A 10,994-nucleotide genomic window follows, 5' to 3' on the forward strand; every position below is an offset into this window, starting at 1 on the left:
TCAATAAAAATATATTGAGCATCTTTTAAATTCTAGGCATTTTTCTAGATGCTAGGGTCACAAAATTAAGACACCTAACTTACCCAAAGAGTTCATAAGCTGATGTGGTAAGTGCTGTAAGTAGAAATTGGAATAGAGTGTTATAAGGGAAAAGAGGAGAGCGTATACTAGTAAGGTCTGGGATGACCTCCTGTGTGAATCAATGTCTAAGCAGCGTCTTAATAAAAAGAGTAGAAGTATTAAGTTAGGATGGGTGATGGTAGAGAGACAAATAGATGGAATAACTTTAAGCAATGAGAATAGAATACCAAAGGTACAGAAGTTTGATATAGCCTGTTCTTGTTGGGGGATGGAGGTGGATGGTAAGCATATCTACAAGTCAAATAGGTTTCCTAGAGTGGAGAGATGAAACTAGATTAGCAAGCTAGAGCATGAACGTGAAGACCTTATGTGCCTTGCTAGATAGGTTTAAGATAAATACGTAGGAAATTAGAAGTCATTGAAGATTTTTAAAGAGGGTACTATGTTTGCATTTATATTTTATATAGATCATACTAGTGATCATATGGAGGATGGTGTAAAGATTGGGGTGAGACCATTTAAGATGCTTTTGTGATAATCCTGACAAGAAATGATAAGGACCTGAACTCAGTCAATCATAGTTGAGATGGGCTTCCCTGGTGGCACAGTGGTTGAGAGTCCGCCTGCCGATGCAGGGGACACGGGTTCGTGCCCCGGTCCGGGAAGATCCCACATGCCGCGGAGCGGCTGGGCCCGTGAGCCATGGCCGCTGAGCCTGCATGTCCGGAGCCTGTGCTCCGCAACGGGAGAGGCCACAACAGTGAGAGGCCCGCGTACCGCAAAAAAATAATAATATTATTAGTTGGGATGAATAACAGAGGAATGGATTTGAGAAAGGTTGATGAAGTATTACTAAATACATGACATATCAATCAAGGTTAAACTAGAGAAACAGAACCAGTAAGAGATACATATTAAGAAATTTATTGCAAAGAATTGACCTATGTGATTTTGGGGACTGGCTAGGCAAGTCTGAAATCCACAGAGCAGTCTCTCAGGAGTTTCAGGCTGGACCTCTGGCACAAACTGAAGTTGGTGTTCATAGGAGATATTTCTTCTCCAGGAAAGTCTCAGGTCTGCTCTTAAGGCCTATCAACTGATTGAATCAGATACACCCAGATTATCTAGGATAATCTCCTTTACTTAAAGGAGATTACAGACATTAATCACTTGTACAAAATGGTTTCACAGTAATACCTAGATCTGTGCTTGATTGAACAACTGTAAAATCTAACTAGCCAAGTTTACATATTAAAAGACCATCACAAATGGGATCGGGGCCAGTGGAGACAGAATAATAAAGAGTGATTCTTAAGTTTCTGTCTTGAGTATTAGATGAAATCACTAACCGAGATATAGAATACAAGAGGAGCAAGTTTTGGACGTTTTGAGTAAGATATATCTGTAAAGTTATGAGATTGCAGAACTAGCAGGTAAATACATTTGGAAACCATCAGCATAAAGGTGATAGTTGAACCAGGTGAGTAAAATAGATAATCTAGTAGGGGGTGTATATAGGGAAAAGTTACTAGCTGAGGAGGAAATTCTGGGAACCACCAACATTGAGGGATTATCTAGAAAAAGATGAAAAGCTAAAGTATAAATAGGATGAGGGGAGGATCCAGAAGTTTTTGATGCCCAGTTTTAAGAAAACATGTAGTGAACAGCAGTAGAGGTTCAGTAAGTTTAGTGCTGAAATATAACCATTAATTTGTGAATTAAGTTCATTAGTGAATTTAGCATGATTGGTTTCAATGTTGTTAGAGCAAAAGCCATATTGCAGTGGGTTAAGGAGTGACTAGGAGGTGCCAAATTGAAGCTAGTTGGTGTAGACCACTCATAGGAGATGTTTAACTGAGAAGGGGAAGATAAAAATTAGATGATATAGAAAATGGTAGAAATTTGAGAAAGTGTATTGGCTGAAAGTAACAAGAAAAGAGGGAGAGATTGATGATCTAGGAGAGAAGACAATTCATAATAACTGAGAAGGAAAAGAAATAGACCTAGTTGTTAGAGGGCGATGCAATGCCAAGGGAAGCACTTGTTTTCTTCTTTGGACGAGAACAAAATAATGGCTCTCAATGAAGGTAGTATAAACCCAAAGGATGGTTTGAAAGTTTGTGAGAAGCATTTTAGAATATCATAATGGGGACTTTCCTAACAGTCCAGTGGTTAACACTGCGCGATTCCACTGTAGGGGGACACGGGCTCAATCCCTGGTCGGGGAACTAAGATCCCACATGCCACGTGGCATGGCCAAAAAAAAAAAAAAAAAAAAGAATATCATAATGATGGAGGGCTTCCTGGCATATCGTGGGCAGGGTCAAGATTCCCAAATGTCCTGCAATATGCAGGACAGCCTGCACAAAATTTAATTTTTCTATATCCCATACAACTTGAATAGCCCATTGAATATTCATATAGGTGAAAAGTATGTTTACATTGATCTAGGCCTTGAATTGAACTCCATTTTATATACAAAGAAGAAAGTTTTAATATACACTGACTTTTCCCAGAATACAACTACCATGTAAACCAACTTAAGATCTTACTTTGTTTTGTTCATGATGTTACCAAGAATGTTCATAATTTTGGAAAATCATGTCACATACAAAAATGCTGCTCTTGGATATTTGAAATAACGGTAATAACATACCTGTATCGGTCATCATTTGTAGTTGCCACATTTACAGGCATTTTCTGTATATTTTTCTACATATGTCTTTTAGTGTTATGTCCCAGCATTTACATATTGAAATACATCTTATTTCTTTATAAACTACTTTCTTTGTATTTCTCTTTCATATTATTGATAACAAATTTTTGAAATTTTGTGTATTTAATTTCATGATATTAAAATAGGTATTAAAATATTTAAGAAAGTGGGCTAGATAGGATTGAGAAAACTAACCAGAGGAAAGAAGATAAAAATGGGTGAGAATGTTAATAAACTTTATGTAGAGATGCAGGAATTTGTGAGAATGACCATGCATTATGCTTTGTGGTAGAGGTTACCATAACTAATTGACAAATCTAGTGAATTGTTTTCAGTCCTTATCTTGACCTTCTGTGACATTTAAAATTATCTCCTCTCTTCCTTTCTATGACACCCTTCACTTCCAGTTCTCCTCTTTCATTGTTTTCTCACTTTCCTTTTCTGAATACTCTATCTGGATCCTTAGATTTGGTGGTTCCTGAATCTCCTTGTTTTGATTCTCACTTCTGCTTGGCAATCTCACTCACTTCTTTGAGTTAATTAAACATTATGCAGATGACTCCCAAATCTGTATCTCCAACACAAGTCTTTATGCCAGGCTTCAGACTCATGAAGCCAACTGCCTGCTGGCTTTTTCTATGTGGATGCCTTACCAGCATCTCAAACTGAACACAGCTAAAACTGAACTTTTCATGGCTCCACCAGCAGCACCACAAACCTTTTTCTTGTTGGTATTAATACTCCCAAGGCAAAAACGAGGGCATCATGTCATATTTCTCCTTTCACACTTCCACAGTTTAATCTGTCACAAAATCATAATTATTATTCCTTCAAAATATCTCATGAATTTTTCTTCTTTTCCATTCCCAAATCTCCATTCCCATACCCTGGTTTGGACCCTTACCATTTTTCTCCTAAATGACAATAATAGTTTTCTAACTGATCTCCAGCTTGTTCCACTACTGCCTGTTGACCCTTGGTACAGCCTCTAGAATTAGTATCTAACCATATTTTTACCTACTTAAAATCCTTTAATGACTTCCTATTTTCTATGATAAAATGTTAACCTGACCTAAAAGATTCTCTATAATAATCCTCTTACTCAAGCCTTGCTTGTTGCCTCTAATTCCTATCCCCCATCCCAGACTTCTACAACCCTCTTCTTGTATTTTATATTCCACTAAGCTTTCCTTGAACTTTGTTATTTCATTCCCATTTCTTTGTACAGTTGGCTCCCTCTAATATCTTTAGGCCCTTGTCTACCTCATGAATTTTGTTCTTCAAAGCCCTTCTCAGCTGTCCTAGTCTCAGGAAAATATTCCCTCATTTCCTGTCCTCAGTCTCTAGATGTGACTACTCCCTCTTTGCTACTCCTCTGCCTGGTATTTGTCTATTACTGCATATATCATATACACACTTGGTAGATGCACATTGATTTGATTTGAATTCTCAGTGTAGTATCTTTCCATCTGGTTGATTAGGATTCTTAAAAAAGAAATAAAGTACACAACAGAAGTTCATTGGTTTGTTTTCTTTGTTTTGCTTATTAATTGATATATAACTCATAGTAAAGTAATAAATCTTAAGTATATAGCTCAGTGAATTTGTATATGTATTTATACACTTGTGTAACTACCACCACTTAAAACAAAATATAGAACATTTCCAGTAACTCAAAAGACCCATTTGTGCCCCTTCCAAGTCAGTACCCTCAAGAAGTAACCACTATTGTTACTTCTATCACCATTGGTTAATTTGGCCTGTTCTTGAACTTTGTATAAATGGAATCACAGAGTATGTGCTCTTTTGACTGACAGGTTTTTGTATGAACTCTTATAAAAACCTTAGAACTCTTGGGCACCCTAATGGTGCCTATGAGGAAATAAGATACTGAAATAGCCCATGAAGGTAATGTTCCAAGAGGGAAACAAAGACTTCAACAACTCTTCAGTCAGAAAAATCAGAAAGTCTATGCCCATTTGGATGGGTATCCTCACAATGAAATAAAATGTTGTAGCACATGTATTATCTATGACAATGCAAAATGAAATATCAAGAATTTCGAAGAAACTGAAGGGAGGAATAGACAGTAATAGTTGGAGAAAAATACTCTACTTTCAATAATGGATAGGACATGTAGACAGAAGGCCAATAAAGAAATAGCAGACTTAAACAACACTATAAACAAGTAGACCTAACAGAGAAGTATACCACACTCCACCCAACAACAGTAGTGTACACATTTCTCTCAATTGCCAGGAACATTCTCTAGGATAGGCCATGTGTTAGTCCACAAATTTAAATCATACAGTGTATCTTCTCCCACCAAAATTGACTGAAGCTAGAAATTAATAACAGGAAAACTGGAAAATTTACAAATAGATGGAATTAAATAGCACATCTTTAAACAGCAAATGGGTCAAAGAAGAAATCATGAGGGAAATATAATATAATACTGTGAGATAAATTAAAATGAAAACACAATATACCAAATGTATACATTTGGTAAATGTCAACATTAAAAAAGAAGAAAGATCTCAAAACCTGACTTTATAACTTAAGGAACCAAGAAAAGAAAAACAAAACAAACCCAAAGCTAGCAGAAGGAAGGAAATAATAAAAATTAGAGTGTAAATAAAATAGAGAATAGAGAAACAATAGCACAAACAAAATCAAAAGTTGGTTCTTTGAAAAGATCAACAAAATTGAGAAAACATTCCCTGGACCAAGGAAAAAAGGGATAAGACACAACTAACTAAAACAATAACTAAATCAGAAGTGAGGGGGGGACATTACTACCTTACAGAAATAAAAAAGGATTATAAGAGAGTACTGTGAACAATTGCATACAAACAGGTTAGTTAACCTAAATTAAATGGGCAAATTCCTAAACGTACACAACTTACTGAAACTTAAGAAGAAACAGAAAATCTGAATCAGTAATCAAGAATCTCTCTGATCTTCACTGATAGATTGTACCAAATATTTAAAGAAGAATTAACACCAATCCTTCACAAACTCTTCCAAAAATAGAAGAGGAGGGAACACTGCCTGTTAATTTATGAGGCCAGAATTACCCTGATATAAATGCCAGACAAGAAACCACAGGAAAAAAAATATAGACCAATATCCTTTATGAATATAAATACAAATGTCCTTAACAAAATACTAGCAAAGTGAATCCAACACTGCATTATATATATGGGATGGGGTGGGGGAGAAATTGATTATACACCATGACCAAGTAGGATTTATCTCAGAAATAAAAAAGCGTGGTTCTATATAAGAAAATCACTCAATGTAATACACCACACTAATAAAATGAAGGAAGGAAATACATAATCTCAATTGATGCAGAAAAAGCATTTTCTGATTTAAAAATCAGAAAGCTAAGAATAGCGAGAACTTCCTCAATGTAATAAAAGACATCTATGAACAATAAACAGCTAACACAATACTTAATGATAACTGAGTTAAAGCATTCCTCTTGAGATCAAGAAGGCAAGGAGGCCTGCTTTCACCACTGTGGTTCAACGTTGCACTGGAAATTTTAACAAGAGCAGTTATGAAGAAAAAATAAATAAATAAAAGGCATCCAAATTGGAAAGAAAGAAGTAAGACTATTTCCATTTGCAGATCACATGATCCCCTATATATTAAAAATCCCAAAGGATCCACATACCAAAAAAACCCTATAAAAGCTAATAAAAGAATTCAGTAAAGTTGCAAGATACAAAATCAACACACAAAATTCAGCTATGTTTCTATACACCAGCAGTGAATAATCCAAAAAGAAAATTAAGAAGGGTCTCTTCTCTACATCGGTGTCTTTATTCCTGTCCTGCCCCTAGGTTCTTCAGAACTTTTTTTTTCTTTAGATTCCATATACATGTGTTAGCATACAGTATTTGTTTTTCTCTTTCTGACTTACTTCACTGCTAGTTTCTGCTTTATAACAAAGTGAATCAGCTATACATATACACATATCCCCATATCTAACACACCACTGTAAAGCAATTATTCTCCAATAAAGATGTTAAAATAAATAAACAATTTTTAATTTAAAAAAAAGAAGAAAACAGTCCTATTTACAAGACTATCCAAAAGAAATAAATATCTAGTAATACATTTAACCAAGTAGGTGAAAGACCTGTATACTGAAAGCTACAAAATATGGATGAAAGAAATTAAAGAAAACAAATGAACGGAAAGACATTCCATGTTCATGGATTGGAAAACTTAATATTGTTAAGATGTCCATACTACTGAAAATGATATACAGATTCAATGCAGTCCCTATCCAAATTCTTGGGCTTTTTTTTTGCAGAAATAGAAAAAACTCATCCTAAAATTTATATGGATACTTAAGGAACCCCAAATAGCTAGAAGAATTTTGGAAAAGAATAAAATTGTAGGACTCACACTTCCTGATTTCAAAACATATTACAAAACTACAGTAATCAAAACAGTGTGGTATTGGCATAAAGACAGACAAATAGACTACTAGCATAGACTAGTGAGCCCAGAAATAAACCTATATGGTCAAATGAACTTCAACAGAGGTGCCAAGACCACTCAATGGAGTAAGGACAGTCTCTTCAACAAATGATGTTGGGAAAACTGGATATCCACATGCGCAATATAATATAAGAAATTCAACTCAAAATGAATCAATGACCTAATTACAAGAGCTAAAACATAAAACTCTTAGAAGCAAATGTAAGTCTTTACTTTGGATTTGATAGTAAATGTTTGATTATGACACCAAAAGCAAGAGCAATGAAAGAAAAATAACAAATAGGTGGATTTCATCAAAATTGAGAACTTTGGGGTAGGAAAGGACATAAAGAAAGGGAAAACAACCTACAGAATGGGAGAAAATATTTGCAAATCATATATCTGGTAAGGGCCCATATCCAGAATATGAAAAAAAACTCGTACAACTCAACAACAAAGAGATGAACAGCCCAAATTTAAGAAGGATGGAGAAACTTTTTTTTTTCAACATCTTTATTGGAGTACAATTGCTCTACAATGGTGTGTTAGCTTCTGCTATATAACAAAGTAAATCAGCCACACGTATACATATATCTCCATATCCCCTCCCTCTTGCGTCTCCCTCGCAACCTCCCTATCCCACCCCTCTAGGTGGTCACAAAGCACTGAGCTGATCTCCCTGCGCTATGCGGCTGCTTCCCACCAGCCACCATTCTACATTTGGTAGTGTATATATGTCCATGTCTCTCTCTCACCTCATCCCAGCTCACCCCTCCCCCTCCCCGTGTCCTGAAGTCCATTCTCTACATCTATGTTTTTATTCCTGTCCTGCCCCTACGTTCTTCAGAACCTTTTTTTTTTTTAGATTCCATATATATGTGTTAGCATATGGTATTTGCTTTTCTCTTTCTGACTTATTTTACTCAGTATGACAGACTCTTGGTCCATCTACCTCACTACAAATAACTCAATTTTGTTTCTTTTTATGGCTGAGTAATATTCCATTGTATATATGTGCCACATCTTCTTTATCCATTGATCTGTCGATGGACACTTAGGTTGCTTCCATGAAGGATGGAGAAGCTTGAATAGACATTTCTCTAAAGAAGATATACAAATGGTCAATAAGGACTTGAAAACATGCTGAACATCATTGGTCATAAAGGAAATGCAAATCTAAACCAGAACTCTACAAACCCACGAGGATGGCTATAATTGGGGGCAAATAAAGGTAATAAGTGTTGGTGAGGATGTAGAGAAATTGGAATACTGGTACAATTGCTGATAGAAAAGTGAAACGGTGCAGCTGCTATAGAAAGAGTTGAGCTGTTTCTCAAAAAGTTAACATAGAATTACCATACAACCCAGAAATTCCATTCCTATATATACACCCAAAAGAATTGAAACAGGCACTGAAACAAATTCTTACACACTAATGTTCATAGCAGCACTTTTAACAATAGCTAAAATGTGGAAACAACCCAAATCAAGGAAAGAATTGATAAAGAAATTGTGCTATATATATATATATATATATATATACACACACACATATATATATATAATCAACTATTATAATATTCAGCCATAGAAAGCAATGAAGTTCTGATACATGCTAAACATGGACGAATCACAAAAATATTCTAAGTGAAAGAAGGTAGACAGAAAAGGTCACATACTGTATAATTCCATTGATATGAGATGTCCAGAATGGGTAAATCTGTAGAGATGAAAAGCAGCCAGAGGCAGGCAGTTGGTAGGGAAGTGGAAAACTGCTTAATGGGTAGAGAATTTCCTTTTGCTTGATGCAACTGTCTTGAAATTCGATAGAGGTGGAGGTTGCACAGCACTGTGAAAGTGATAGATGCCACTGTTCACTTTAAAATAGTTAATTTGGAGGTATCATCTCACACCAGTCAGAATGGACATCATCAAAAAAATCTACAAACAATAAATGTTGGAGAGGGTGTGGAAAAAAGGGAACCATCTTGCACTGTTGGTGGGAATGTAAATAGATACAGCCACTATGGAGAACTATGGAGGTTCCTTAAAAAACTAAAAATAGAACTACCATACGACCCAAAAATCCCACTACTGAGCACATACCCTGAGAAAACCATAATTTAAAAAGAGTCATGTACCACAATGTTCATTGCAGCTCTATTTACAATAGCCAGGACATGGAAGCAACCTAAGTGTACATCGACAGATGAATAGATATAGAAGATGTGGCACATATTTACAATGGAATATTACTCACCACAAAAACAAATGAAATTGAGCTATTTGTAGTGAAGGATGGACCCAGAGTCTGTCATACAGAGTGAAGTAAGTCAGAAAGAGAAAAACAAATACCACATGCTAACACACATATATGGAATCTAAAAAAAAAAAAAAAAGGTTCTGATGAATCTAAGGGCAGGACAGGAATAAAGATGCAGAAGTAGAGAATGGACTTGAGGACAAGGGAAGGGGAAGGGTAAGCTGGGACGAAGTGAGAGAGTGGCATGGACATATATACACTACCAAATGTAAAATAGATAGCTAGTGGGAAGCAGCCGCATAGCACAGGGAGATCAGCTCTGTGCTTTGTGACCACCTAGAGGGGTGGGATAGGGAAGGTGGGAGGGAGACGCAAGAGGGAGGAGATATGGGGATATATGTATATGTATAGCTGATTCACTTTGTTATAAAGCAGAAACTAACACATCATTGTAAAGCAATTATACTCCAATAAAGATGTTAAACAAACAAACAAAAAAAGAATATGGCTGCCAATGCAGGGGACACGGGTTCGAGCCCTTGTCCAGGAAGATCCCACATGCCATGGGGCAACTAAGCCCGTGCTCCACAGCTACTGAGCCTGCACTCTAGAGCCCGCGAGCCATAACTACTGAAGCCCATGCTCCTAGATCCCGTGTTCTGCAACAAGAGAAGGCACCGCAATGAGAAGCCAGTGCACCGCAACGAAGAGTACTCCCAGCTCGCTGCAACTAGAGAAAGCCCACACGCAGCAATGAAGACCTAACACAGACAAAAATAAATAAATAATAAATAAATTCTTAAATAAAATAAAATAGTTAATTTCATGATACTTGAATTTCACCACAGTTGAATAAAAGAGGAAATAAAATAATAAATAACTCTTCATTTGGAAAAGAATACTCACAAGTCTGATACATAAATCAGAAGTCCAAAAAGACAAAAAATAACATATTTAACAAGATAAAATATGAGAATATTTATTCTGCAAAATGCCATAAGAAAAGGCCAGCTAATAGGAAAGAGTTAAAGTCATGTCAAAAGTTAAAATATGTGGGCTTCCCTGGTGGCGCAGTGGTTGAGAGTCCGCCTGGCGATGCAGGGTACACGGGTTCGTGCCCCGGCCCAGGAATATCCCACTGTGCCGCAGAGCGGCTGGGCCCATGAGCCATGGCCGCTGAGCCTGCGCGTGTGGAGCCTGTGCTCCGCAACGGGAGAGGCCACAACAGTGAGAGGCCCGCATACCGCAAAAAAAAAAAAAAAAAAAAAAAGTTAAAATATGTCAAAAATAATCTCATAGTGAAAGAGAAACCAATACATTAGTGGAGTTTGTGAAAAGAAAATGACAGACAAGTGGAAAAATTAAAATATATGTAAGATTTTTAAAATAAATTTATTTATTTGTTTTTATTTTGGGCTGTGTTGGGTCTTCGTTGCT

Source organism: Globicephala melas, chromosome X (genome assembly GCF_963455315.2).
Source record: "Globicephala melas chromosome X, mGloMel1.2, whole genome shotgun sequence".
NCBI lineage: Eukaryota > Metazoa > Chordata > Mammalia > Artiodactyla > Delphinidae > Globicephala > Globicephala melas.